The sequence below is a fragment of the Pinus tabuliformis genome, chromosome 6, assembly GCF_031772625.1.
Source record: "Pinus tabuliformis cultivar Carrire ecotype Pingquan chromosome 6, CPIR1, whole genome shotgun sequence".
Taxonomy (NCBI): Eukaryota; Viridiplantae; Streptophyta; class Pinopsida; order Pinales; family Pinaceae; genus Pinus; species Pinus tabuliformis.
In genome coordinates, this window is record NC_142292.1 from 2,078,199,953 (window position 1) to 2,078,226,941 (window position 26,989).

Genomic DNA, 26,989 nt, shown 5'->3' on the forward strand with positions numbered 1-26,989 from the left:
TCTCATAGGTCAGCAGGAAGGGTGGAGTATGAGAATTCGATCTATCTCCAATTAGAACTGAATCGGTAGCTTCAACCATACCTGAAGGAGGTTGGCCTGAATCGTTGGCAGCTCTTGCACTGGGAAGGGGAGTAGAGGGAACAACATTCAATTTTTTAAGAAGTAATTTTTGCTGATGCTTTAATTTACTAAGCTCAAACATAGTTGTGTTTGCCTTAGTTTTCTTCATGTCATCAACAATGTTATATTCCATTGAATCGGATACCACTAATGTCTTGGATGTTGAAGGAGAATTAGAAGTTGAAGGCTGGTTTTGGGGAACTACTACAGGCGACTTCTTTGGGGGAACTTTTTCCTTTGTTGTGGTAGCACCTACGCTCCTTTTCTTTGAAGTTGCCTGGGCAGGTTCAGAAGTACTTTTACTTCTTGTAGTAACCGGAAAGGCTTCTTCTTCATTCTCGGTATCAGAGTTTGGGAGTATAAAATCCCACATTCCGTGGCATTCAGCTACTTCTTCTTCATCATCGGTTTGTGAGGTTGTTTCCTCTTCCTCTTCTTCTTGCTCTGAATCTGCGTTAGATATAACATTGGGTGGCTTTGTTTCAGTTTTCTTAAAAGTCCTAAATGGTATTTTGTTTGAGGTTTCGGCCACCTGCTTCTTTATTTCAACCATTTCGTTAGACAACGTTTTAAGGACTTTTTGTAAACCCTCCATGTCGTACGGGTCTTTTGGGGTTTTCTTCTTGGAATCCTCTTTAAATGAGACTTTTTTAGCTTTTCTATCTTCCAGAGCAGCTTTCTTCTCTAGAGCGTTGATGCGCTTTTCAACAGCAAGTGCTTCTCTCATGTTTTCAGCTAAGGTAGGTTTCCCAGCCCTGTCGACAAAAATGGCTATGTTGGCAGGTAGGGCGGTAATATACCATTCGCTTCGAATTTGTTCACTTGGTTTGGAAGCGGTACGGATTTTATTCAGGAGTTTATTAAATCTGGCATTAAACTCTTTTATTTGTTCCCTATGCTCTATTCTCAGATTGGAGAGGTCGTTTATTAAAGTAGCTAAGGACCTATCATCTCCATATTTGGTAAGAAACTGCTCTTGGCATGTGTTCCAACTGGTAATTGAACCAGAGGGTAAGGAAAAATACCAGGATCCTGCTGATCCTTGTAAGGTGTAGGGGAAGAGTCTTAGAACAACATCTTGCTCTGTCACTCCTTTTAAGTTAACTGCTAACATAAAATTATTAATGTGTTCTTCAGCCTGGGTCCCATCATCTGGGTTAAATTTAGGCAGCCATTTTTCAGGAGCATCTGGTAGATCATGCAATGGTACAGGCATGTTGACTGCACCTGGCCTAGTCCATGGGTCTGCCATTATAATAGCGACAGTGGTTGACACTACTGTTGGGATTCCAGATGTATGGGAAGGGATTAATGATGAGGAGTGAACAGGTTGGGATGTTGAGGCTTCTAATCCCTGGTGAACGACAATATGTAATGGAGGAGTGGATGGTTGGCTCCGCAGCGGGGAAGATGCAATGGAGGATGTGGATGAAAGCTCTTCACTATTAGGTCCTTCAGTAATTTTCTTCGCCTTTTTCCTTTTGGGTAAAGGGAACTCAGTGGGTTCAATACCGAGTTTTTCGCTCTGAAGTCTGGTGAGAGGATGAGTTAGATTGAACTGCGAAGTCGCACTGCTTTCTGATACCTCAGATTTCTGTGGTGAAATCGAGAAGCTCTGAAGTTTATGGATTAGAGACTAGACTTCAGGTGATTCAAGACTTAATTGTTCTGGGGTATGATGGGTTTGAGCAGTGGTAGTTGATTCCCCTTCTCCTTGTTTGGATACCGGCGAACCAGTGTGCAAATGGGAAGGTCGAGGGGATTCGGAGGGAGGTTTACTCTTAGAATGGCTTATAGGTTTGGAATTATGTGCCATTCACAGTTGATGGCCCTCCTTCTAGCGCCAATTATGTTGATGCCTCGAAAATCACTGCAACAACATAGGGGAAACCACCCGGTCCGGACCTTAGTACAGCTCCTTTTCCGTTTGGAATAGTGGCTCCGACTGGGGATAATGGGACCAGTTTCCCAGAAATAGATAAAATAGGATGGATGAGCGACTTATAGATTATGCTAGTGATAAGAAAATAACTAAAACTATCAGCAGGAATATAATAACTATAATCTACCCCGGGGTTTTATCGATCTCTAAAGTGTAGCGTTTGATGATCTGAGCTTTTAGACAGGCATATAGATGACTCTGTCTCTAAACATAGATATTAAATTATTCAAGATAGTTGTGCATAAATAGTTACACAAAGTGATAATAGCGAAATTACTACACTTTATCATTTATATCATTGTTACATGCATGATTAAAGGAAAAGGCAAATCGCAAAACATCCAATAGTGGACTGAGATAGAGATTTGCTGTTACAGCGCATACATGTATTCAACAATAGCAAGAATATATAACATAACAATTCATATAAAAGGAATGACTTCAGACGTAGATAAAAGTACCATATGAGCTGCGGGACATTCCCAAATATCAATCGCTATTAGCAGTTCTTCCTCCAACATAGAAATCGTCCTCAACAAAGGCAATAGTGCACAATTGCATTAAAAAATTTGATGTCAAATTCAGAACAACTGGTCCAATTTCATAAAAGAATAGCGACTGAAGCACAATAGTGCAAACTTCAGCCTATTAAGTCTGTTACAAAATTTTACGACCCTTTCCAAAACAATAAAAGGGTCTATAAATACTAATCTAATTTAAATATCTACTAAACAGAAATCCTACTAAGCTGGTATCAATAACTCTTGATCCTGTTTTGGCTGGCGATCTGGCAAGCGGGAGGGTGACTCATTAAGTCGGCTGCTTTCCTTTGAATCTGAGCTGATTTATTGCAAGCATTGGCTCAACTTCCGGGGGTTTGTTGAGGCGCGAACTTAGTTGTGCAGCGTAGGTGGCATCTTGGATATCGGGAATTATACACCCGATTGCATCTGTAAGGCACTTTAGGGCAGATCTCTGTGTATGTGGCTTGATTAAAAAGAGCCAATATGCATCTGAGGTTAAGCTTTTAACTCCAGCGATTAATCTTCCTTTTTCCTCTAATTCAGGGTAGCATGTTTGCTCTAATGTATTTGTAGTTGTCATCTTTCCCGGTGTACATTGAGAAATCATATTGGCCAGGTAAAGAGTGTTATTGACTAGATCCACTAGATTGCTGGCGGTTGATTTACATCTTGAAGCCGCCCTTTCTGCTTTCATCACTTGAGTGTGCCATTCTGTGAAAAGTATATCTTTATGTATTTCTATGATCCTGGGCAAATTTGCTGCTTTTCCTAAATCAGTATCTTGCCAGTCAAGATATGCAGTAATGGCCTCGTCCGCTTGATCTAGTTCAGTCCTGGCCTTTTCTACCTGCTTATTTATTGCTGTAGTTAGCTCACATAGTGGCTCATCTTGAGCGATCTGTTGACATAAGAGTCTGACCTGAGATATCAACGCATTGTTTATCAATAATGCCTCTGATTTAAACTCTTTTACCTGCGACGCGCCCTTCAACTTTTCCAGCTGCGATGACATTTGAGCAATTTGCTCATCTTTGGTCTTTATCATTAGCTCATTCGCCACTCTCAAATTTTCCAACGCCTCCGACAATTCTTTTTGTTTCTGGATCGCACCCTGATCAATCCTTTGCCTTTCCGCTTGCAATTGCTGAGTCAACTGATTGTTCTCTTGCTGTTGCGCCAGCAACTGTTCTTCTGCTTGTGCTGCCCTTTGCTTTGTTTCAACCAATTCTGCCTGTAACGCAAAGATTTCTTGGTCCTTATTCTTCAATAGAAGGCTCACCTCCGATGCTTTGTCAATTGTTGACGCAGAATAAGTGCCCGCATACTGTGATAGCTTTGTTAAGTCATCGGAGGGATCCAATTCCTCCTTCCATACTACATTACCCGTGATTGTTTGTTCTGGGAAGATAGAAGGTTGATCAATCCTTCGTCTCTTCCTTGATCGCTTTACAACTGCCCTGTGTCTTGGGCTGTAGAAAACATCCAATGGCGGAATATCTTCTATCTGTAGAATAATCTGGTCAGAGGGGTCTTTTGGAATAACTTCAACTTCCTTAGAACTTGGTGGGCCGCTGGTTCCACTTAGAACCTGAGGAGAGGTAACATCCTGTGTATCAGTTGTTTTGGAGGTGTCCATTTCTTTTGAACCTTCCTTTCCACTGATGATAAAGTCAAATTTCTTCCACTGTTGAAGCAATTCGGGATCAAAGGTGGTTTGTTTCTGTTTTTCGGCATAGGACTCGCTCCGTTCTTTTTCCTGCTCTTTCCTCTGCTGCTCCTCTTTTTCTCTCCTCTATTTTTCTTCTTGTTCCTTTTTCTGCCTATCTGCCAGTTCTTTTTTCTATTTCTCTTCTTGTTCCCTCTTCTGCTTTTCCTCTAGTTCTTTCTTCTTTCTCTCTTCTTGTTCCATTTGTGTTCTCTGTTGTTTCTCGGCTTGTTCTTTCTTTAGCCTCTCCGCCTGTTCTTTTCTCTGTCTTTATGCCTGTTGCTTCTTCTGCCTCTCCTCCTGTTCCTTGAACTGTTCCTGAACAGGTCCGCTTGATGATGTCGCTGGGGTTGTTGCCAGTAAATCCAGAGGCAGAGTTTGCAACCTCTGTTCTCTGAGTTTATTGAACTCAGTTAATCCCTCATCATTATATCGCATCCTAGCGAGTTCTTTAGCATGACCTATTGATTCGGAGGCAACGAACAGGTCATCAAACATATCTTCCTGATGCTCAAACCTTGTTAATTTGGCCTGTTCTAATGCAGTGTAAGCAGTCTTTTTTGGGTCGTATGGTCTGTTTGGGATTGTGGCCAGAGTTAAAGACTGAAGCTTCGTGGCTTCCTTTTTTGCATGTTTAAGATCATGCAGAGTATAAACACCACATCTGAAGGGAAAAGATGGCCATCCTTTCTTCTTTTCTCTTTTGAGAGTCTGTGTAGTACTCTCAGCCATGATTTGATATGCAATTTCCCTTGCTAGCAGCTTATCTGGAACATATAGAGGAAGAACATGTGGGTCGGCTTCACTGCCGAAAACTCTGATATAGGTGAAATTTTCTTCTCCAAACCAACTTGCTACTGCTGGTAAATAAAAGGAAGCTTGATAGGAAATGTTTGGAATGCATTTATAAAAAATGGAATAGTAAATGGGCACCATAAAACCATTACAGATTTGATACAGGTGGTGTTTATAATAAGACTTCCACAATTTTTGATGATATATATGAATGGGTGAAGGGTCCTGTGCAGTCCACCTCCACCTGAGAATCGGAAATTCGGAATTGAAACAAAGGGTGTCTAAGATATATGCACTATAGTAGAACGGGGGCATTTTCCTTTCTGAAACAACAGTCTGAGATCTAAAATCACGAACAGCTACTGCTAATTTATCCGAAAGAATAGTAGCCCAATCCATAATCCAACTGTTTACTGCTGCCTCCATTAAAGGAACCATTTCAATGGTAAAATTGGCAGAATCATGCAATCCCCACAGCCTACACATCATAATCCCCGCATAACAATAAGGAGAAGCCAAAGAATCGACTGAGTACTTACCGGAGGATTCGTGCTTGTGCTTGTTGGGATTTTGCCTCCAATCCTTGATAGGTTCAGATTCGATCTCATTCTCGCTTGCAAACTTCTCTAGGAAGGTCTTGTTATATATTTTCTCTGGCTCGGGCAAATGATACATTTGCCTTAGGTCATCTGGCTTGAATGATCCGAAAATCCTCCCATCTCTGGTATTAAAAGTTCTGTCCAAGATGGGGATTTATTCAATCGCCCATCGCACAACGTCTGTATAGGGAAGAATCTGTTCTCTGGCCGCTATCCTGTGAAGGAAAGAGTCGGCCAAATCTTTGAGAGTTGCATCAGACTTCTTGAGTAAGTCCACACTAGATTCTGTCACTGTCTTTTCTGGTTGCTCAGCTTCAATTAGGTTATAAGTGCCTTGCCAAGTAACTCTGGTGAGCCCCGTGCATGTAGTATCGGATATTAGGCCCTTCTTCTTGTTTGCGGCCGCTTGTCCTGCAATTGGTGTTACGGAAGCACTTGCAGTCTTCTTGGACTTCTTTCCCATCTTCTCAGGCCTAGCTTCTATGAATGAATTCTGCACAAAGAGGCAATTGGGCGTAATACACAGAGATAGCGATGAAAAACTCTTAAGTGATACAGCACATATGAATAGATGCGTAACTGAAGGATTTAGCTTTTAAAATGGGCGCGGATTCAATCCGTAAAAATATTTTAGGACATGATCTTATTAATTAGCCATTTTCAATCTGTCATTCCTTAAATGCCCATTATATCGTTATTTGGGTGAACGATTCACTTAAGCATGCAATGGACGTTTTGGCGGTTGAGCATAGATGAAAGATTGCGTGAGCGATCAAGCTTTTATTACAAATGAATTCTGCCATCCCATCACTTAACGGCTCTTCGTTGAAAACCGCGCTTTATCGGATCGCAATCGGGGGTATGATTAGTGTGCTTTAATGGTGTGTATTGGATATTACCGATTGCCGAATGCGATATCGCATCGGCGAAAAGCTTTGAGCGCAATAAGACTTGGGTGAGATTGTCGCTGATACCCGATTCCCGATTGCGCATCGCATCGGGACAAGTCTTTGGGAACATCACAACTGTTGTAGCGTGTCGCCGATCGCCGAATTCGCCGAATGCGTATCGCGTCGGGACTATTGGCATGCGGCATTATAACATGTACATGGAATATCGCCGATCGCCAAATGCGCCGAATGCGCATCGGCAGAAAGCTTTGGGGTGCTTAATTATAATTCATGTGTTATTGCGATATGCGATCTTGCGATCGCTTTATCGCAATGACAAATCATTACATGATTTCTTTTTTAAGGGTTTGTCCAAAAAGTTTTATAAAGTGAATTTATTCATTTATTGGACTTTTTTGGATTATAATAGCATTGATACCAAATTAAATTCTAAAGGGACCCATTTCATACGTTAATATTTATAAGTAAAGATGATATGAAATGGGGGGGTTGTTGTAGAGTACAACACAACCCTAGATTTCAAGGCCTCCCATTCCGCAAGACTTAGCGGCCCCCATGACTTGTTCAACCCAAATGCCAATACGTCCTCCTAGACCTCCTCCACTTCCATTCTCATCACAGGCACCATGGCGGAGAACAAAGCTCTAGATCTCCTTCTCCAGGACATTGCGCAGCTCGTTGAAGGTCACCCGATGAGTCAGCTATGATCTATAGTACCCTTTCTCAAAAAATTTCCTGGTGGTGTTAGAATCCATCTGCGAGAAGACAAATCTTTTCGATGGATCCTTCCAATAGTCAAGACCCATGAGTTCGACAACAACAAGCAACCCTCTTGGATTTGGGCTGACATGAAAATTTTCGCATTACAACCACTGCAATGGATATATATAGAATTGATTATGGCTTCAGGGGTTGGAGGATCGATCCCCATGACACATTATTATTTATATGTATGTTAGCAATAATTCACGCATGGGCTGCAGTGAACACATCGAAGCCACCTACAAGAAATTCCCATGCAGGAATGCCAAGAGACTATGAGATTTATGTGATTGCGTGTGTAATGCTTCGGTCCCTCTGCCATCTCAATGTGGATGCAAATATTGTTCTCATTGCCTCCAAAGACATTCCACAACCATATGGGGATAATGTCAAAGCAATTTTGGTAGACAACATGGAGAACAATTTACTCTCACCCTCGGATAATTATATGCATGAGATTTGGTTAAGTATGAGTGTGTTATCATGCTAGATGAAAACAATTTGTTTCCGCATAAAACTAATGATGAACTTTTCAAATGTGAGAATTTTTGTGCCTTCTTCATCTTCCACGCAGGATTCTTCATTTTACAACCATCACAGATGATGAGGCACATTGGGAGCTTTGTATTATGCCCTTATAACTATGCATTTGGAAGCTACTAGTTCCCATGTTGATTGTGTTATTGTTCTTGCCTATCTTGAAGAATACTTCTGAGTGCGACAAATTATCCCTCACAATGCCAAGGTAATGTCATGGTGGGACTCAAATCACAATAATGGGATTTGCAAATGTGAAACTTGAGTACTTGGAAGAAGTATTTACACCATCTCATTAGATAGTGAGAATCTATAAATGTAAGCCACCAAATAAGTTGTCAAATCTCTACTAGATAGATCGAAAAGTGATCTCGAGGTTCATTACAGGAAATCTCTATCCTCGAACCCTCGTTCATTATGGTTATGGGTCAACCACACAAAACCGCTTTCCAACAAAGTCCATTTTCTTAGCCACACACTGTCCACCTCACAGTTGGCCCACTAGAATTATAGGGTATCTCTATCCTCATCTCTTCGTTCATCATGGTTATGGGTCACCCATGCAAAACCCTTGCCAGCGACATCCATTTACTTGGCCACACACTGTCAATATCACACTTGGCTCACAAGAATTACAAGGTATCTCTATCCTTGGATCTTCGTGCATTATGGTTACGGGTCATCCAAAAACCCTTGGTTATGGGTCAACCACGCAAAACCCTTGTCTTCGACTGCACTTGGTCATCTACAACTCATCTTTGAAAAAATCTTCTTAGGAGGGAACTTCATGCAATGGGGACCATTGCGTGCTAAGGAGGGAGGAATGATCTGATTGGAAATCTCCCCATGGTATTTACCCATGGTAATGATCTGAATGGAAATCCGCCCATGGTATTTACCCATTGTAATGATCTGAATGTAAATTTGCCCATGGTATTTGCCCATGGTATTTACCCATGGTACTGTAACTAAAAATGTTATAAATAACAATCCTCTTTCTGTAAGAGGACAGATCATACAACACAATGTACTTGCAACAATCATTTGTTGATCTAATGAAAGCTAGTTACTTATTTATTTTATGGTTTGCGTTTACTTTCGTTCTTTTCCTCGTGCAGCAATTACTCAGATCTACCCCCCCCCCCCCCCCCGCCCTCCAAGATCTGGATCAGTTTATGGATCTTTGGGGCCTCCCCCTTAGATAAGGATTAGAAACCAATGACAACATAATATTAATCAAGATATATATCAAAAAGTATAACTAAATTTACCTTGAAATTATGATAACTTGTACCTCAATGTTTCCCATCAAGCTCTTCAAAATTTTACTATATAAAGATTCCTAGGAAAAATTTATAACAAAAATGCCAATATTTCTTGATTGAAGGAGAAAAATCCTAGGATCATAGCTCCGATATTGAAAGTTATGAACAAATGCCATGAAAATGATAAAAAATTAATGAATGATTGTCCACTTTTAGGGGGGAAACTTCTTTTACAATGAATCCAATACACAATACAAGATATGATGTCTATACAAATGAATCTCATTTACTATAAATAGTAGATAAACTGACATGATGTAATTTAGCACTAGGCTGACCTAACCATAACTAATAAAATAATAAGTAATTCTTGTTAGAAACTTAACATAGGGAACTTAGGAAACTAAAATACACACACACACACACACACACACACACACACACACACACACACACACACACACACACACACACACACACACACGTGCACACACACACGCACGCACGCACGCATGCACACACGCACGCACGCACACACACATGCATGCATGCACGCATGTGCGCATGCACACACACACACACACACGCACACCCTCGCACGCATGCACACACACACACACACACACACATTCCTTGTCATTTTCCTCATAATGTGCACCCCACTTTCACAATCAACATTTTCCTTGTTCTCTATACCCACACTTCTGATTTCTTTTCTTTTGTAATTTGTTAGGTTCCAAGGATAACTAAAAAGGATTCTTTAAGATATTTTCCTTCTTCACACACACTTTATTCTTAACAGAAAATTTGATTCCATCTCTAATTTCTCTCACAACACTTGCTCTCGTTATCACTTTACAAAATTCATAAAAATATTCTTTTACAAGACTATAATTTATTTAATCTTATCTCCATTTTTAAATGATATTTATAATTTTAAACTTATCTCTCAATTTGATGACCATATTTTTCTAACTCTATATCTTGTCTTCTCTTATCTACATTTTGTCCATCCTTTAGTTGTTTTTATCAATAATATGAATAAATCCTCAATCTCCCATAAACAATATTCATTCTCACGGGTGGCCAATATCATTTCACTCAAAATATTGACACATTTCTTCAATCCACTCAATCAATTGGGTCCACAAATTCATAAAAATATTACACCTCCATCTTTAGTTGGTGTTGCTACACTTAATCCTCCTGTCTTCATCATTCTTCTAGATCACTTTGGTTGTGATCGTTCCCCTTTTCGAAGATAACTCAATGGAATCTATCCTCTTCATCATCTATTATATAAATTCTTTAACTTCCTCTTTTCTTCTATTGTCTCTTGCTCTATTTCTCATAGGGAAATATTTTCTTCTTATCTTGTTATCTCTTTCAACAGGTCCACACTCAATAATACTATTTTTTTCTCTCTCATGTAGGTGTTGGAAACCTTTGAGCACTACTTAGAGGGGGGGTGGGGGAATAAGTAGTGTGACCCTCTTAACAATTTTACCAATTTAAACTTCACTTACGGAATTATGCATATAACCAACAACATATTATATCATCACATGAATATAACAATGTAAGTAGCTAAGTCAAACAACCATGAGAGCCACAAAACCATCAAACACAAACATAAAAACCATCACAAAAGAGACACAAGATATCTGGTGGAAAACCCTTCACTGGGGAAAAAACCACCCTTGTTGCTACTACGCTACTATGAATCTTCTATTAAGAAAATATAGTATTTTACGTAGTTTGTTGACTCCGACCAACTATGAGACTCGACATCATTTACAATCAGCTGAATCCCATCTTCCTAGAGACTCAATTCTACTGACCAGCTTAGAAGACTATGTTCTCCCACAAATATACAAACTACCATCCATTGAAAGCCACCATGATCAATCTATCCTCGCCAAAATACGAGTAGACTATCCAACTACCATTGGATTGACAAAATGTTCCTTTCGCTGAAAATTCACAATCACTACTCCACATCCATGAAGTCACTTCTCCTATACTCTATGCAGACCTTGTTTCATATATTTTCACACTGGATCCCAAGAATTTCTGCTCAACTTGATTCAACTTTGCAATATGATCTCCAACAAAAAGATAATCTCATCAAATAAAAATAACAACACAAATATTCTCTCAACTCCAGAAAAATAGTGGCCACAATACAACCATGAAATCTAAATAACATAATCATCAACAACAAAACAAATTTCACATTCAACCAGAACATCAAACCCTCACTGCAAAATTTAACTGTTGCATACTACAATTAGAAACATACAACACAATGTCTATGTTAAAAATGCATCAACAGATCCTGCAAGAACAAAAGTGAGAGTCACCAACAGAATATACTTCAACAACATGAAAAAACTCTCCAAACAATGTTTGTTACAGCAACCTCAAATCTGATCTGAATACTGATGCACTGCTTCAACAATTTGCTCCATTCACTTCCATTTACACTCACTCACTGAAGAAATTTTTCTCACAACTAGGTCTGAATCATACTCACACTATGCAACCTTCTCTTCCTCACATACACTCACTCACTAAAGAAATTATTCTCACAACTAGGTCTGAATCATACTCACACTATGCAACCTTCTCTTCCTCACATACACTCACCATCAACTAATCCTTAGCTCCAAAGTGAAGTATATAAAACATGAAGGGAGAAATTGACCTTTGGGTTGGGATCAAAGGTGCACAAATTGGACCAAATCAATCCACTAACATCACTACTTGTGCACTAAAGGTGTTCACATCATTGGAGGACCTTTTCAAACCATTCCTGACCTTTACAACTTATTCTAGAAGTCTTTAGGAATTTCCATACCAATTTTCATCCGGTTTACACGTGGAACACCGAGAATTTTTCGTGAAAAATTGAGTTCCATGCACAACACTGTCTAAAATTGATTGGATACCATTAGTTTCATGCACATGCCTATATCCCAGCGATTGGATCATTTCATTCACTTGCATAAGCCTATCTCCATGTGACTGGGGCAGAACATAAGGAAAAACCACAAGTCCTCACCTCAAAACCTCTGCACCTATTGGATCCTCTTCTTTAACATCTGAACTCACCTCTAAACCTCTACTAAGATTAGTAACACCTCTGCAAGTGGATCAAAAAATTGTCCTAAGTATCATTGCTAGTTTGAACAAGAAGGCCAACAAACAAGGTAGGCAAGAGTTCCAACAAATCCTCCACTCTCCAACAAACATATGCACAAGCTGCAACACCTTTGACAGACCTGCAAAATGTTGAAGCACATCTCCCTCATCACCATAAGGACATCACACCATAAAAAGTAATCTCCATGATCATAAGCATGAAGGCCTAGTATTCAAACTCATTAAGTGTGCCATTATCTCCATCACATGAATATTTGCATCATCCACCTGTAGCAGCAACCTTTACCTCCATGAACACCATACTGCTATCATCTGACCATCATGAGTGTAAACTCAACTAGTTGCAACCATGCTACAATGAATGGCATCAACACATCAACTAGACTACATAGGGTTCACATCAATGCCAATATGAGTTAGCTTCCATCATGAACCAATGGCAACATTGTCTAGTTGGAACCATGCACACAATAATTCCAACAATCTCCCCTCATGGAATTGATGTCAACTGCAGTCAACATCCAGAGCAATATCCTCTATCACTCCCACTTTTACATCAATGGAAAAGGGATAACTCCATCTGAATAGGAAATAAGAACTAAAGAACACACACTAGAGCATTTGATCTCTACATGACTAAAACATAATGCATATCAACCAATGACCATTCTTTCCATATCATTGGAAACAAGCAACAAATAGACCAATCATCAATAAGAGCAACATAGTAACCAACAACTTGTAGTAGTAACATGAATAAACCATCTCTGAACATAACATGAGACCAAGAACCCCACAATCATAACATAGCGTGAGGTGGTGAGTGCAAGTATTGCAGCAAGAATGTTGCAACTCCTGGGCTACCAACTTTACTTTTATCAACCTGATAGTTCGTAGCAAACTTGGAAGCATCAGTGTTGTATGCACAAGTACTAGTTCTCACTGCAGGTTGTCACTTGGTCAGCCAGCGCAAGATCACTAGGAGCTCAAGCCAACTTCTATAGATTTCAGAAGAAGCTCCATGTGTGATGAAAGGAAAGAAAGATTACTCTACAGGTGCTATTCTAACTATAGAAAGGAGAAAGAATGGAATGTAAAGCAAAACCTAGTAAACCCTAACTAACAAGCTGATTATACTTTTGCCAAAAACACTATGAAAACCATGAAAGAAATGCCATTACCTACTCAAGGAAATAAACAACATCTAACCATGCTATTTCTAGAAGTAAATAAGAAAAAAACATATTTTTGGATTTTCATGTATTTTTATGTGAATTTCACATGCATCTAATTTATTGTGTATGAGTGTGGCAGCGAACAGGTGGCATTAGAGGGCGGTTTTGGAGCTTGGGAGGATGTAGGATGGTGTGGATGGGTCCTAGGAGGTCTTAGGTGGCCCCTTAGAGGCTTTTACCACACTCGGACTTCAAAAGAAAGCCTACAGGAAAAACTATAGGAGGACACAGGAAAACTACAAGAGGAAAACAGGGAAACTACAGGAGGCCTACAGGAGGAGGCTGAGAGCAATTTTCGCTGTTTTGAGGGTGTGAGAGTGGGTGGAAAAGATGGATGAACATTGGAATGAGGTGTTAGGGCACCTAAGGTCTACCATGAATCACTAGGAGAGAGAAAGATGATTGGATTTGCTCAAGGAGAGAGGAAGAAGTTCTATGAAAAATGAAGGAATCTAGGGCAGAATTGAGGTGAGGTTTGGGAGATCTATAGGGCATGGATCAGATGGAGGGTTTGATTTCTGGTAATTTGGCCTACTTCTGGAATAGATCTGCTGGGTAGAAACTCACATTCAACCAAGAAAATCAAGAAACCAATGAAATGAGTGCATACTAGGAAAAATAGAGTTTTGCATTAAAATGGCCTAGACTATGATGCATAGAAGGAAATGATGGGAAATGATATAAGGAAGGAAAGCATGCAAAAGGACTATTACAAATCAGGAAGTGAATATTATGAGTAAGATCTAAAGAAAAGCAAAACTGGACTATCAACCTACTAGAGAGCTGCAAACACTAGAAGTCCTATGAATGAGGAAAATATGTGTTTTTGGGGCAGCAAGAGAGTCTTTGCCTCAAATCATGGTCCCAGAGGGAGGAAGAGAGGCCAAGGCACTACTGCTATCCTTTTGAATCTTTTTTGATCACTTCTTAACCTGCTACAGAAAGTACAAATGGAAGCAAGCGACTAAATCATCAAAAGCAACCTATTCTTAACCATAAAAGAAATACATCTAGCAACAAATTAATCTACAAATTGAAGTAAAGCATACAAATACAAGTAAATAGAAGCTTGGATGCTTGGATTGGGCCCTAACCCAAGAGATTTATCCCTCTGAGGTAACTCAGTGCTAGCTCAAAAAGGATTCCATCTTTATTATAAAAAAATAGCAAGATTACATAAAACTGCCACACAAAAATAAGCTCGAAATTGGAGTAGAGTTTACATAAGAAAAAAGTTGACCCTAGTGAGGCCCTAGGCCTCTCTACTTATACATCTGAAGCTACCAACAGCTTCCTTAAAATCAGGGAGGCTTGGCTCTCAAAACTCGAGATAATTAACAATCATCTTCCACTTGCTCGGCTACCTTCTAGTGCATGATTTGACTGCTTGTACTTCGAGCTGAATCAAGGGAAATTCAAAGTGAGGAGTCAATAAATGAGGGGGATTCCCTCCTATAAGTCCTCTCCTCTGTCTACTTTGAGTTATTGCTATAGTCTGACCACTAGATCCTTGACTTTGACCTCGAAATCCATCAATAATCTGCATTAAATACATGTTAGACCACATGGCATAATAACTAACTCAACTCACCCTATAAGCATAAATATAATTAGAAAATCATACAATAAGCTGAGAATGGTTTATTTGACTAGGTTAGGAGGTAAAATGAGCCCATATAATTACCCATTTATGAGGCTCATCATCACCCCCCTACTGAAGGTGTTGCTCATCCTCTGAGCAACCTAGTCAATCTCTTCATCTTTTATGGCCCTGGTGGCCTCCCTAGCATTCCAAGCTTCTGATGTGGTCTGCTCATGTTGTCCATAAAATCTTGAATTCCTGTCTATGTCCTTCCATTGTTCCTCCTCTTCTTCTTCTCTTCTTCCTTCTAGCATGCCTAATATGAGTGGAGGACTTAGTTTGAGGCCAATCCAGTTGACCTTCAACCTTTGAATGGAGCACTTGTACATTGGCACTCTTTTTAATGCCTCCTTCAACCTCATGGGGGAATGGTATTCCCTGATCTGCAAACTGTGGGGTAGGGTGTTCCATCTCATACATGCATGCACATAGTCCTCCCCAAGTAGCCTAAACATGTCTTCAAAGTGTGCAATGGCTTGTTCTTGATTGGCTAGATATTTAGGGGCAATTTGAGGGTCATTTGCAAGCAGGTTGTGTGTGTTGATGAGTGCCATAGGATCTGATGGTTAAGCTCTTTTCATCAACGGTTAATTCTGCTCTTTTATTAACAATCTTTCCATTTCTTCTGCCCTCAATTCCTCATGGTTCATCCATGATGCCATGGCCATTAATTTCAGATCCCCTAGCTTGGTATTGGGTTCCCACACATTCAGGTCTGTGTGGGCCATGTTGTGTAGGTAGAACTCTGCCATCTTTGCTTTATCCTTTGAAGTTCTTTGGTCACACAAATCCATGAACTGCCTGTAGTCTTGGAAAGGCATTGTGCCTCTTTGTGCCAAAGTTTTTATCTGGAATTAAAGCCATTGATCTTTCAGATAGAGGCCATAAGATTTGGATGGTGTTCTGCATTATAATGCTTCCATGGATAAGCTGGCCATGTATGCCAAATGAGTCTCTTTCTGCTGCAGCTACCTCCTTAGTAATTCATTTTCATTCTCTAATGGCTTCTTGTAATGGCTTCTCTGTCTCTGAGAGCACTCAATTCCCTTCCCATTTCCTTTAGTTTGTCTTCCATGTGGCCAATATCCTCAACTCCTTTGGACTTGGCTATCTGCATCCACCTATGTGTTCTTACTCTCTCTTTTTCCAACTCAAAAAACAATGTAATGGCGAATTTCTGTGCGATTATCCTGCCTCCCTCAAGTAGAGGGTTCAGGTTCTTGTAGCTCTTGTGCTTCCTCCTTCACCTCTCGCTGTCCTCCTATCTTTTTCTCAAGCTTTTGTGTCTCCTTTAGTTTGGACAGTGTGTCCTGTAGGACTGTTTCAACCTCCTGTAGGTCTGGTTTGGGGTCCTGTAGAACTACCTTTCCCTTCCATGTAGAAGATCTTGGAGTCCCCCTTCCATAGGTTATAGGCATCTTGGAAGGAGATTCTTTCACCTTGGCAGCTGGTGAATCTTCAACAGTAATGGGAATATTTGAGGAGGGCTGAGGTTTGCCTGTTTTAATTCTTGTGCTCTTCCTTGCCCTGAAATACATGGAGGTTTTTCTTTTCCTCTTCTGCTTTGGCTTGACTGGTGTACTGAGGGTAGTGAGGGTAGCTGCTGCTTCTCTTTCCAAAGTTTCAGGGGACTCTTCTCCTTGCTCTGCCCTCTCTACCTCCTTTTCTCCCTCTTCTGTCTCTTTTTCTTCCTCCTGCTCTGTCCCTTCAACTCTCTCCTCCTCTATTTCTTTTCTTTCCTCCTCCCTCTCTTGCTCTGCTATGCTACAACTAGCTTCACCTTCTCCTCCTTGCAGTTCTCCCTCCTCACTGACAATAGGACTGACATCATAGGTTAATGCCTTGATGTCATCTTCAACTGTAATATTTCTGAAAAATTCCCATGTTATAGGGATTGTAAGGGTATGGAGGGCTTCCTCTACTAGGATTTTGATTAGGCCATGGTGAGTTAGCTGCTATGAATTTCCTTCTTGTACCTTGGTGCTGGAGTCAATGAGGGACTGAAGGAGAAAGTAAGGGATACTGAGCTTTTGATGTGTTGGCGTATCCATGCCATATCTCAATTCTTGGAGGATTATGAAATGATATCCATAAACAATGCTGTACCTCCCCTCACAAAAAATGTATTTGATTATTTGGTAGCTAACCTCATCCCAGGGATATGGTATACTAGCCCTCCTAATTCCATTTTTGTCTTCCATAGGGGTTTCATTATCTTGGAAAAATTTCTTCTTGGCAACCTGGCTAATTGGTTTCTCATCTTTACTCCAAGGCAGCCCAAGAGGAAGGGTAGTGACCCTGCTGATGAATTTAGGGGTTATTTCCATGGAGAGGCCTCTAATGGTTACAGTATCATGAGTTCTTGTGTGAGGGACCAGAGAGAGATAAAATTCATGGGAAATTTCATCGTCAAACCCTCTAAACTTCTCAAAGAAATTCATCCAGTTTGCTCTTGTGAATATTTCCACCACTTGAGGATGTGCATGGAGTCTGGTGGAGTTAGTGGGCTCTTTTCTCATAAACCCCCTATCATACTACCTGTACTTCTTTGGAAAAACCAAATATGGAGGTGGAGACAACGAATTTTGAGTGAAATAGAAGAACAGAGGAGACTGTGTTTTTTTTTAAACAAACATTTTTTTTTTTAATGTATTTTCTTCCCTCTTAAAGACTCGTTTTATCTTCAATTTGAGACCACTCTTTCACATTTTGATATATAATCAGAGGGAATTCATGAACCCTACCTCTTCAGACTGCAATTCATGCCAAAAATCACGTTTTCTCCCTTCAAAATGACTCACTGCCCCTCCTGTAGAAGCCCGCTGTCCCTCCTGTAGATTTCCTGTAGGTGCTCTTGTAGAAAATGCCGAGAGAAAGAATATGGAGGAAATCGATGGAGGATGGTGTATACAAGGTTGTGGGGGCATAAGGAGACTGCTGTGGCTGAGTTACGAGGAGAAAACTTGAAGAAAAGGTGGTGAGAATGCATGGGGAGGAGTGCTCATTGGTATTTATGGATATTTTCGGTTATGAGTGCTGAGATGGCAAGGGGTACGTTGCCTGAATTAGGATCGTTGGTCCCCACCCGCTTGGTCATCATGGCCCCTCCTTGTAATCATCCCTCATTATTGCATCAGAGTTAACTCTTCCTCCCACTACCTGTCCTTGGCATCTTGTGCTTGAGTTGACTATGCGCACGTGTGGGTGACATCTCGATTAAGTGGAGTCAACTAAATGAAGGTGGCCAAGTTAACTGGCCTTCGTATGATTTCTAATTACACAAATTCAGATAGAGGAGTGATTTAGTTACTTACCTATGATCCGAGTGTATTTTCTGTGAGGTGTTGTGACTTTCTCTGCTGCATGCCTTGATTTTCCTTCATGCATGCTGTCTTTGCTAGCTAGTGTGTTGTTGTGTACTGTTGTAGGTTCTTCTTTTGCTGGAGCTGAGCTACATGTGCCTTTTCAACCTGCAGATGTACACTCTTTTTCTGTTGGTGTTGGATTTCTATGGGATCAGCTGCTACAGGAATTCCTATAGGAGCTCCTGTAGCTGCTTCTCCCTTTGAAACTTCAGCGATTTCCCTTTCTTTGAGCTCTAGAATGATGCCAGAGATGGAGATAAAGATGGAGGGATAGTAGGTAAGCTTCAGGTGAAGTTGATGGTGCCTTTTCTCCTTTTTTTTTTTTTTCCAAAACTGAAAAACTATCTTTCTATGTTTTTTCTTGGACAGGAAAAAAATAATGATGCTTGGAGTGTGATGCAGGCTTGGAAATGATGGTAAGGAGGCTTGAAGGTGGTAAGAGGGATCATAGGTTCCTCATGAAGCTGTTCTTGTCCCTCAAACTACCTCCTGTAGACACTTTTGGTTCTCTATAATTCCTACAGGAGCCTCCTGTAGAAAACACAGAGCCTCCTGTAGAAAACATAGTTTTGGAAGAAAAAGGTACGTGGGGTGAAAGAGATGCAAAAAATGATGGAGGAAGGTGTGAAGAAGATGAGATGGGTGTTGGTATAAGTTTCAAGGTTCCCTTGGCACCTTCTTTTTCTCCCTATAGTCCTCCTGCAAACTTGCAATGCAATCAAAATTAATTTTTCTTTCTTTTTCTCTTTTTGAAAACAACTAGGGCACCTCAGAGAGGTTTTCACCTTAATTGCCTGCCCTGGGCACCTCCAAGGGAGGTTTTCACCCAGGGATCTTATTTTTTCCTTCTTCTTTTTTGACATCACTGGGCTGCCTCAGAAGAGGTTTTCAACCCAATGATGGGACTCAAGCGCCTCATGGAGGTTTTCACTTGAGTCCTTATTTTTCTTTTTTCTTTAGTGAGTGGCTGAAGTGGAAGCTAAGACATGCTCCACTACCATCACTGTTTTATTCAAATCTTCAATAAAGTCTTGCTTAGAGATGGGTTTCTTGTAGAATTTCAACCGATGTCCATTGACAAGCATGGGGATGGCTTCATCATCAATGGTTCTGATAAAAAATGAACCATCGTCATTGCATTTCTCTACAGTGTAGGGTCCCATCCATCTTATCCTCAGCTTGCCTTTGAAATCCTTGTATCTTGAATCATAGAGCAGTGCCCAATACACCTCTTGGAATTGCTTCTACCTGATATTTCTGTCATGCCATATCTTTCTCTGAAGCTGAGCTACCTCTGTATGGAGAAGGGCTTGCAATCTATATTCATCCAATCCATTGAGCTGAAGTAATCTCTCCTTCTGTGCATGGTTGAGGTCTAGGTCTAGCGGAGCTTCCATCCTTAGGGTATTGAATTCAAACTCTATTGACAACAAAGCCTTCTTCCCACAGATTAGTTCATAGGGTGTGAACCCCGTGGTGGTCTTCCATGTTGTGTTGTAGGCCCAAGTGGCCTCAACTAATCTGTCTGCCCAGTCTTTTCTATTGCTACTCACTACCTTGGTTAGGATCCCTTCCAATGCTCTGTTAGTGACCTCCACTTGCCCATTGGCTTGTGGATGGTAAGGGGTGGAAGTCCTGTGCTTGATCTTATGATGTGTGAGCAGGTCTTCAATCAGGTTGGAAGTGAACTGGCTGCCTTGATCTGTGACCAACTCTCTTGGATACCCGAACTTATAGAATATGTTTTTCCTCAAAAACTCAGCTACTTTTTCCTTTGTCGCTACTTTGATTTCTTTTTTCTCCGCCCACTTTGTCAGGTAGTCGGTGCACACAATGATGTACTGCTTCTATTTTGAAGGGGGGTTGATAGGCCTCACAAAGTCCATGCCCCACTTCTCAAATGGCTCATGGGCATTTCATCCTTTGGAGTGGGTTTCCCCATATGTGAATGTGAAGTTTTCTACAAGAAAATAAAAAGGAAAAAGTTTTTTCTTTATATAAGTTTCTTAGAACCCAAGTAGAAGTTTCTTTTCATCGAAGAACAAACAAGTGCATTGCATATAAGCTAGTTTTTCATTAATTTCTTTTGCTTCATAAGAACACCATCAGTTTCACTTCCGTATTGTCCCTTTGACTTAAAAGGAACAACCACTTAAAATCAAGCCCTTAATAAAATAAACTAGAACTTTTTATATTGTCAATCAGATACACCAACAAGTTTTAGGTTATTTAGGGCCTTGGATTAGGTGAGAAGAGAGTAAACTCTCCAAGGCCACTCTAAATTGTGAAACATAGAAGTATGAATAAAGAGTGAAATCCAATAGCATTAGGGAGACCAGAAAGCTCCGTGAATGGGAGTTAAGCACGAGGGTTTGTGAAGATAAGGACAGGAGATACCCCCTCTCTTACTTGCCAAATCTTACCTCACAACTGTTCCGCCCGGCTTCTGATAGGAGTTGGTATCCTTAGTTGCCAATCCTAGGGATCTACACAGGTGGCTGCAGAGGGGAATCCTGTGGCACCTGAGGTTGACGTTGCATCACGTTCAACGGTACTTCTGGAGGGCACCCTTGCGAAGCTTGGGGGCTTGCACCGGCAAAGGCTGTTGTCTGGAGGTTAGCATAACTACCTCTGATACCTTCGCTAGTAGACTTGGGGCGTAATTACCCTAATCTGTTTTTAGAAGGCCCTTATTATTCACTTTCTTGTATTTTGGTGTCCGGTCCTAAGCACCCGAAGCGGAAATACTTTAAAGTTGCCTGACTGCTGAATTCTTTAGGGACATTTATAGTGTGTGTTCTATGCTCCTAGTTGGCCTAGCTTTCATTTTTTTTTTTTTGAGTCTTTAAGTAGATCTTATTAAAATAATTCAAAGTGGCTGACCAATTGCTTAGATGGTCCCGTAGACTTCGTGGGCTTTCACCTACGAGTCCAGAGCCTTCTCCTAGAAGGCGTAGGAGCGATTCTGCCAGTGGTTTTCAACCAGTGGCAGTTGGCGCATCGGAGATTGATCCTCCGCTTGGGGGCATCAGTGTACAAGGTAGACCTAGTACTACCATAAAGTTAGAGAGGAACACACCAGTTCTTTCTCGAGTACTCTTCCAGTCGAAAGATAATATTGAGGTAGAAGAGCTCTCAGAGTCAATTGTGGCTCCAAATTCTCCTCTCCCTTCTGATCATCCGGACGTATTGTTATATGTCGGAACTTCGACACACAGGCCTTCAAGCCCAGGTCCACACACATACATCCCTTCGATGACCACTGCTAGAAGCATGGCATCCACCATGAGTGTTACGAGTATGCAGACTCCTATATCAGTACAAGGGGGAGGAACTATTTCCATCTCTTCTACATCTTTATTTGGGTCTACTACCAGCACATCCTTGTTTGGGTCTACTTCCATTCCGTTGACGAGTGGAAGTTCCCAAGCTAATGCATCCAGTTTTGGATTCTTCCCTTTTGGAATGCCCTCTCAAGGTATTCCTTTAGTTCCATTAAGTGTACCATTAACCGCCTCCACATCCATGATGATTGGAGCAACCTCTTTTTAGGGTTTCCTATTTAGAAGTGGTCATATACCACATTCCAATCCGATAGTGGGGTCTATGCCTTTTCCTTTCACAGGTCAAGGTAGCAATCCCTTCCAGAGTTGGACAAACCCTATAGTTAGAGGGATAGGAACTGGGAGTTAGTTTTTCAGCCAACAAGGAAATGTGTCGTATTCCTCAATGAATTCATTTCAAAGTTTTCCACCCTTATCTAATGCTTGGAACCCCTACCAAGGGTTGTCAGCTTCTTATAATAATTTGTTAGGGGGAAACTTTTCTGGTTACAGAGGTTTTTCGGCTGGAGTCGGTCAAACTCTGAGTTTTGCTGGGCCACAAGGGCCACCTTTTGGTTCAGTAGGTTCTACCAGTTACTTAGAGCAACTTGATGCCTTCCAAAATCTAGGTCATTCTTTTTCGACTTTTGGGAAGCCCACCCAATCTGGGTGGAATCCCTAAGGTCCTCCGCGACTTCCGTTTCTGGCCACACTCAATCTGCCAGACTTGACTAAGTTAACGAATTATCCGATCAGATACAATCTGGCTTGGTCTCCGGTCCCAACCAAACTTCCATTGAATATCCCAAAATTCAAAGGGAAGAGTGGTGAAGAACTAGGCGACCACGTAACCACATTCCATTTATGGTGTTCATATAACTCCCTAATCGATGATTCGATCAGGTTGAGACTATTTCAGTGCACCTTAACTAGGAATGAGGCTAAGTGGTATATAGAGTTTCCAGGGGGCACCTTTACGTCTTTCACCAATTTGGATAACATTTTCTTAAACCATTTCCAGTTTCCTGTCTGTTACAAATCTGGAACTGAACTTCTAGCCAATTTTCATCAGGACACAGCTACTCACATTTTTAATCATATTCAGGAATGGAGATGGAGAAAGAGGATCATCAAAGCCGAAATTCGACCTAAATTCCGTCTCGAATGGTTTTTAAAATCATTACAACCCGAGATCTCCAAGGATGTTTCTATGTCCGGGGTGTATTTAGAAGAACAGGCTATCTTTCACACCCAACAGTTAGAATTGATATATTCTCAGTATGGGACTATTCAGAAAATCTTGCATGACGCTCCTAGATCCATGGTTGATATAGCCAAACCGAAGCCAAGTCCGCATGCTGACGGTATTGTTGGATCGATTAGTGCAAATGCAGTGAACTTTCTGAGCCAATTGCAGCAGTTGTCTATACAATCTGCTTCTTCTAATCAGGCTACACCATCTAATCCTACACCTTCTCAACCTTCTTTCGTAAACACCATTCAGGCTTCTAACCCCAAAGGAAATCAAAATTCCAATGGGAAGAAGAAGGGACGAGGTAAAAAGAAGAATCAGGATGGGAAGGGTAATCTAAACAAACCCGAAAATGGTGCTGGTGAGGGTGGAAAAGAATCTAAGAAGAAAGTTAAGATTCCATGCAAGTTATGCAGTGGAGACCATTTGACTCACCTCTACCCAAAAATTCAAGATGCTCAGCGCTTATTAGTGCAGCAAGGGTCTTCTAGCTCCCAAGCTGTCTTAACTAACCCTTTCCCCCAAGGGTAGCAGTTGCTTGTTGAAGCAAACTCAAACCCTGGTACCTCTGCAGGGGGCAACCAGAAGGGGGACAATTCCTCAAATGTTTTCATGATGGGTTCTCACATCAATGTGGCAACACGATCACATGATTATGGTGAATCTAAAACATCCAAGGATAAATCTGTTCTTGGAACTATGGACCCACTTCATACTGAGCGACCCTCTGTCGAGTCTATATCTCAGATACCGAAAGGTTTTGCCAAGTGCACTACTATTAACCCTAATGCTAGGGCAACCCAGAACTACTCCATTGTAGAAGATCTGGCTCAGAGTCCATGCGTGATGTCTACTTTAGAGGTACTCCAGTCGTGTCCAGCTCAAAGAAGTGCTTTGCTTTCGGCAATGGGGGCAGTAGATCCAAATAATTCTTTAGCTCTCACTTTTGATATGCACAATGTCAAAAAGAGACTTCCTCATCATATGGCTTTCCAGATAAAGTCTACTTACCGAAAAACTAATATTTTTTGAACAGTTATAGATGAGGGAGCTTCCACATGCGTAATGTATATGTCATGTTGGAAGGCAATTGGATCACCTGCAGTTGTTCCTTCACCTACTCTCTTGACAGCATTTGACGGAAATTCTCATAGGCCACATGGGATTATCGAAGTAGAAATCGTTGATGCCAACCTAGATTACAATCTCCTCTTAGGACAGAATTGGATTTATGAAATAGATGCCATAGTTTCGACTCCTTTGTTTTCCTCATGAGGGGAAAATTGTTAAGGTTGATCAATTGGATTATTCTCTAGTTGACCCTCGTGCAACTTCAGATTCTACTGTTCCGTTGGTGGATAACCCCTGTCAACCTATCGAGAATCTAGGAGTTGGGATGTATTCTTCCTTGATGGGTGTATTTTATCTTCCCCCTCCTACAGCTAGAATCGATACAATTTCATCCTCCAAGGAGCCTTTACAGAAAGCGTTTGTTCAAACTCATTATTTTTCAAATCCTGGAACCTTACCTTCATCTGCGACCACATCAAATGAGGGGCAGGTGGGTGGAATAGCATCTCCTATTTCTGCAGCAGAACTTAGATATGAGTTTATCAATAACTCTATGGACGACCATCCGAATCCTTTTTTAGAGAAGGAGTTAGATGGTGATGTGGCTCCTGCTTGGACGCTTGATTCCACTTCTGATTTGGATTGCTTAGATACAGTTTTTCCATCTGACGAAGCAATATTCGAAGCAATGATGGTTGTAGATCGACCATTGGAAGATTTACATCATCATCCATATTTTCGTCCTCCTCTACATGAATTCGAATCTAGGTTCGCCAATCTGCCTACTAGCGATGTTTGTACGGTTCCTTTGGCTCCAACACAGTTATCTACCGAAGTTAATATATTGGTTGGCTCAATGACTGTACCTATAAATGTCACTAGGAACAAGGTTGCGAGGTCCCCTGATGGGCTCTACCTTAAGAGGAACTTTTCTTAGGTTACAGCCGAGCAAATGGCTTCTTTGTATATTTTGTATTTTTGTACATATTCTATCGGGAGTTTTTGTGATATCAACACTTTTTTGATCTGCTTTGGCAGGTGTTGATGGATGACTTGGTCTATTTCGGATTCGCCGATGGTGCTAGTTGGCACACTCAGAATCTTGCTTCTGTAGCTTGGGTGATTTATTATCCATCTGGTCAGTTGATGGTGTCAAGGGGAGTATGTATTGGTTCTGCGTCAAATAATATTGTCAAATATAATACCGTCATTAATTTACTATCCGAAGCTATTTCTTATGGAATTGATTCATTGGTAGTGTATCTTGACTCACAGCTGGTAGTGTCACAATTGAATAACATTTATCAGGTTCAGGATAGAATTAATGGAAGGCCTTAAGGAGGAAAAAAAGGATAGAATTACTATACTGAGATTATCCCTTGGTCAAGTCTAAAGAATCCCTATGCTTCAAGCACTTCCCCAAGTTTAGGAAACCCTTGTTTCCTTGAGTTTTGATGTTCTCTCATATGCTTGGAGATATCATGGTATTGGTTATGGAAGGAGGCTGGTGAAGACTAGGACTGGACGGACCTAGAGGACAGTTCCGCCCGGAGCTAGAAGAGGAAGACTCAGGTGAACTCTTTCCATGTTTTGATTATAGTTTTCTACAATAAAAGAAATGTTGTCTTGTTCCTGATATCAACTTTGTTTATGCATCTGATGTTATTTTTATGGTTTATATATGAATGACTATTTCAATGTATAACTAACCATCTACTTATATGATATAAAGTTGATTTCACTATAATGCTTTATCTATATGCTGCTATGTGTACTCGAATTGGTTGATTTGCAAGTTCAAAGATCATTAGGATTTGCAGAGGGTTTGAACCCTGGCTAGAACTACCCAAACGAAGGACATTCAGGTATGTTCATCCTCACTTAGTTAGTTTGTTTAAGCATGTTTCTTGAGTGTTATGCTTGTTTCTTGCTATAGATTACTCCTGCTCTGCTAGGGTTCTAACCCAAAGCCCTAGGGGACTTATTCCCTCAACAATTGAGCTCCATGATCAAGTCCATGCTCCCCCTAAATATAAGCAAGGTCTGCAAAAATATGTTCTAAAAGAAGAACATGACTCTATACATACATCATAAATGACCTTCCTATCACCAATGACTCATACATACATCCATCTCCCAACATAGTGGGGATATACTGAATTGGACTCATCCACCCAACCAAGTGGGGATATACCAATTTTTTATACATATTACATCATCCATCCCATGCATAGTGGGGTAACAAATTAGGCTGTTTCATGACCTTTTAGTTAAAAGATATACATGACATATATAACAGAGACCAAAAACAAGACCATGATAGTCATCAGCAACTATCATCAACAACATCTGTCAATCAACATCCAGACCAACAACCATGTTCTCCCCCTGAACCTGTTCCACCTGAATCAAAAACAACTGTGTGAATCTATACCAAGATCTTCTAAGATAATGCCAACAATGCATTATTAGAAGCATATGCTCCCCCTGAACCCGTGTCAGATGATCACTATCAGATCTGATCATTTCATATAATCAAGGCATCATCATCAGTCATATATATATCAAGTTATCAACAACCAATCATATATCCACATGTCATCCACAGACTGTAACCATTATCAAGCAGAGCAAATAATTCACTGGACCATATCAGACCCCTTTCTTCCTGAGTCTAGCCCACTGCTTTTCCTTAAACCAACATATACACGAATATATCCACAGAAACCAGCGTATGTACGTGACAACACCTCATGAAACTCGCGTATACCAAAAT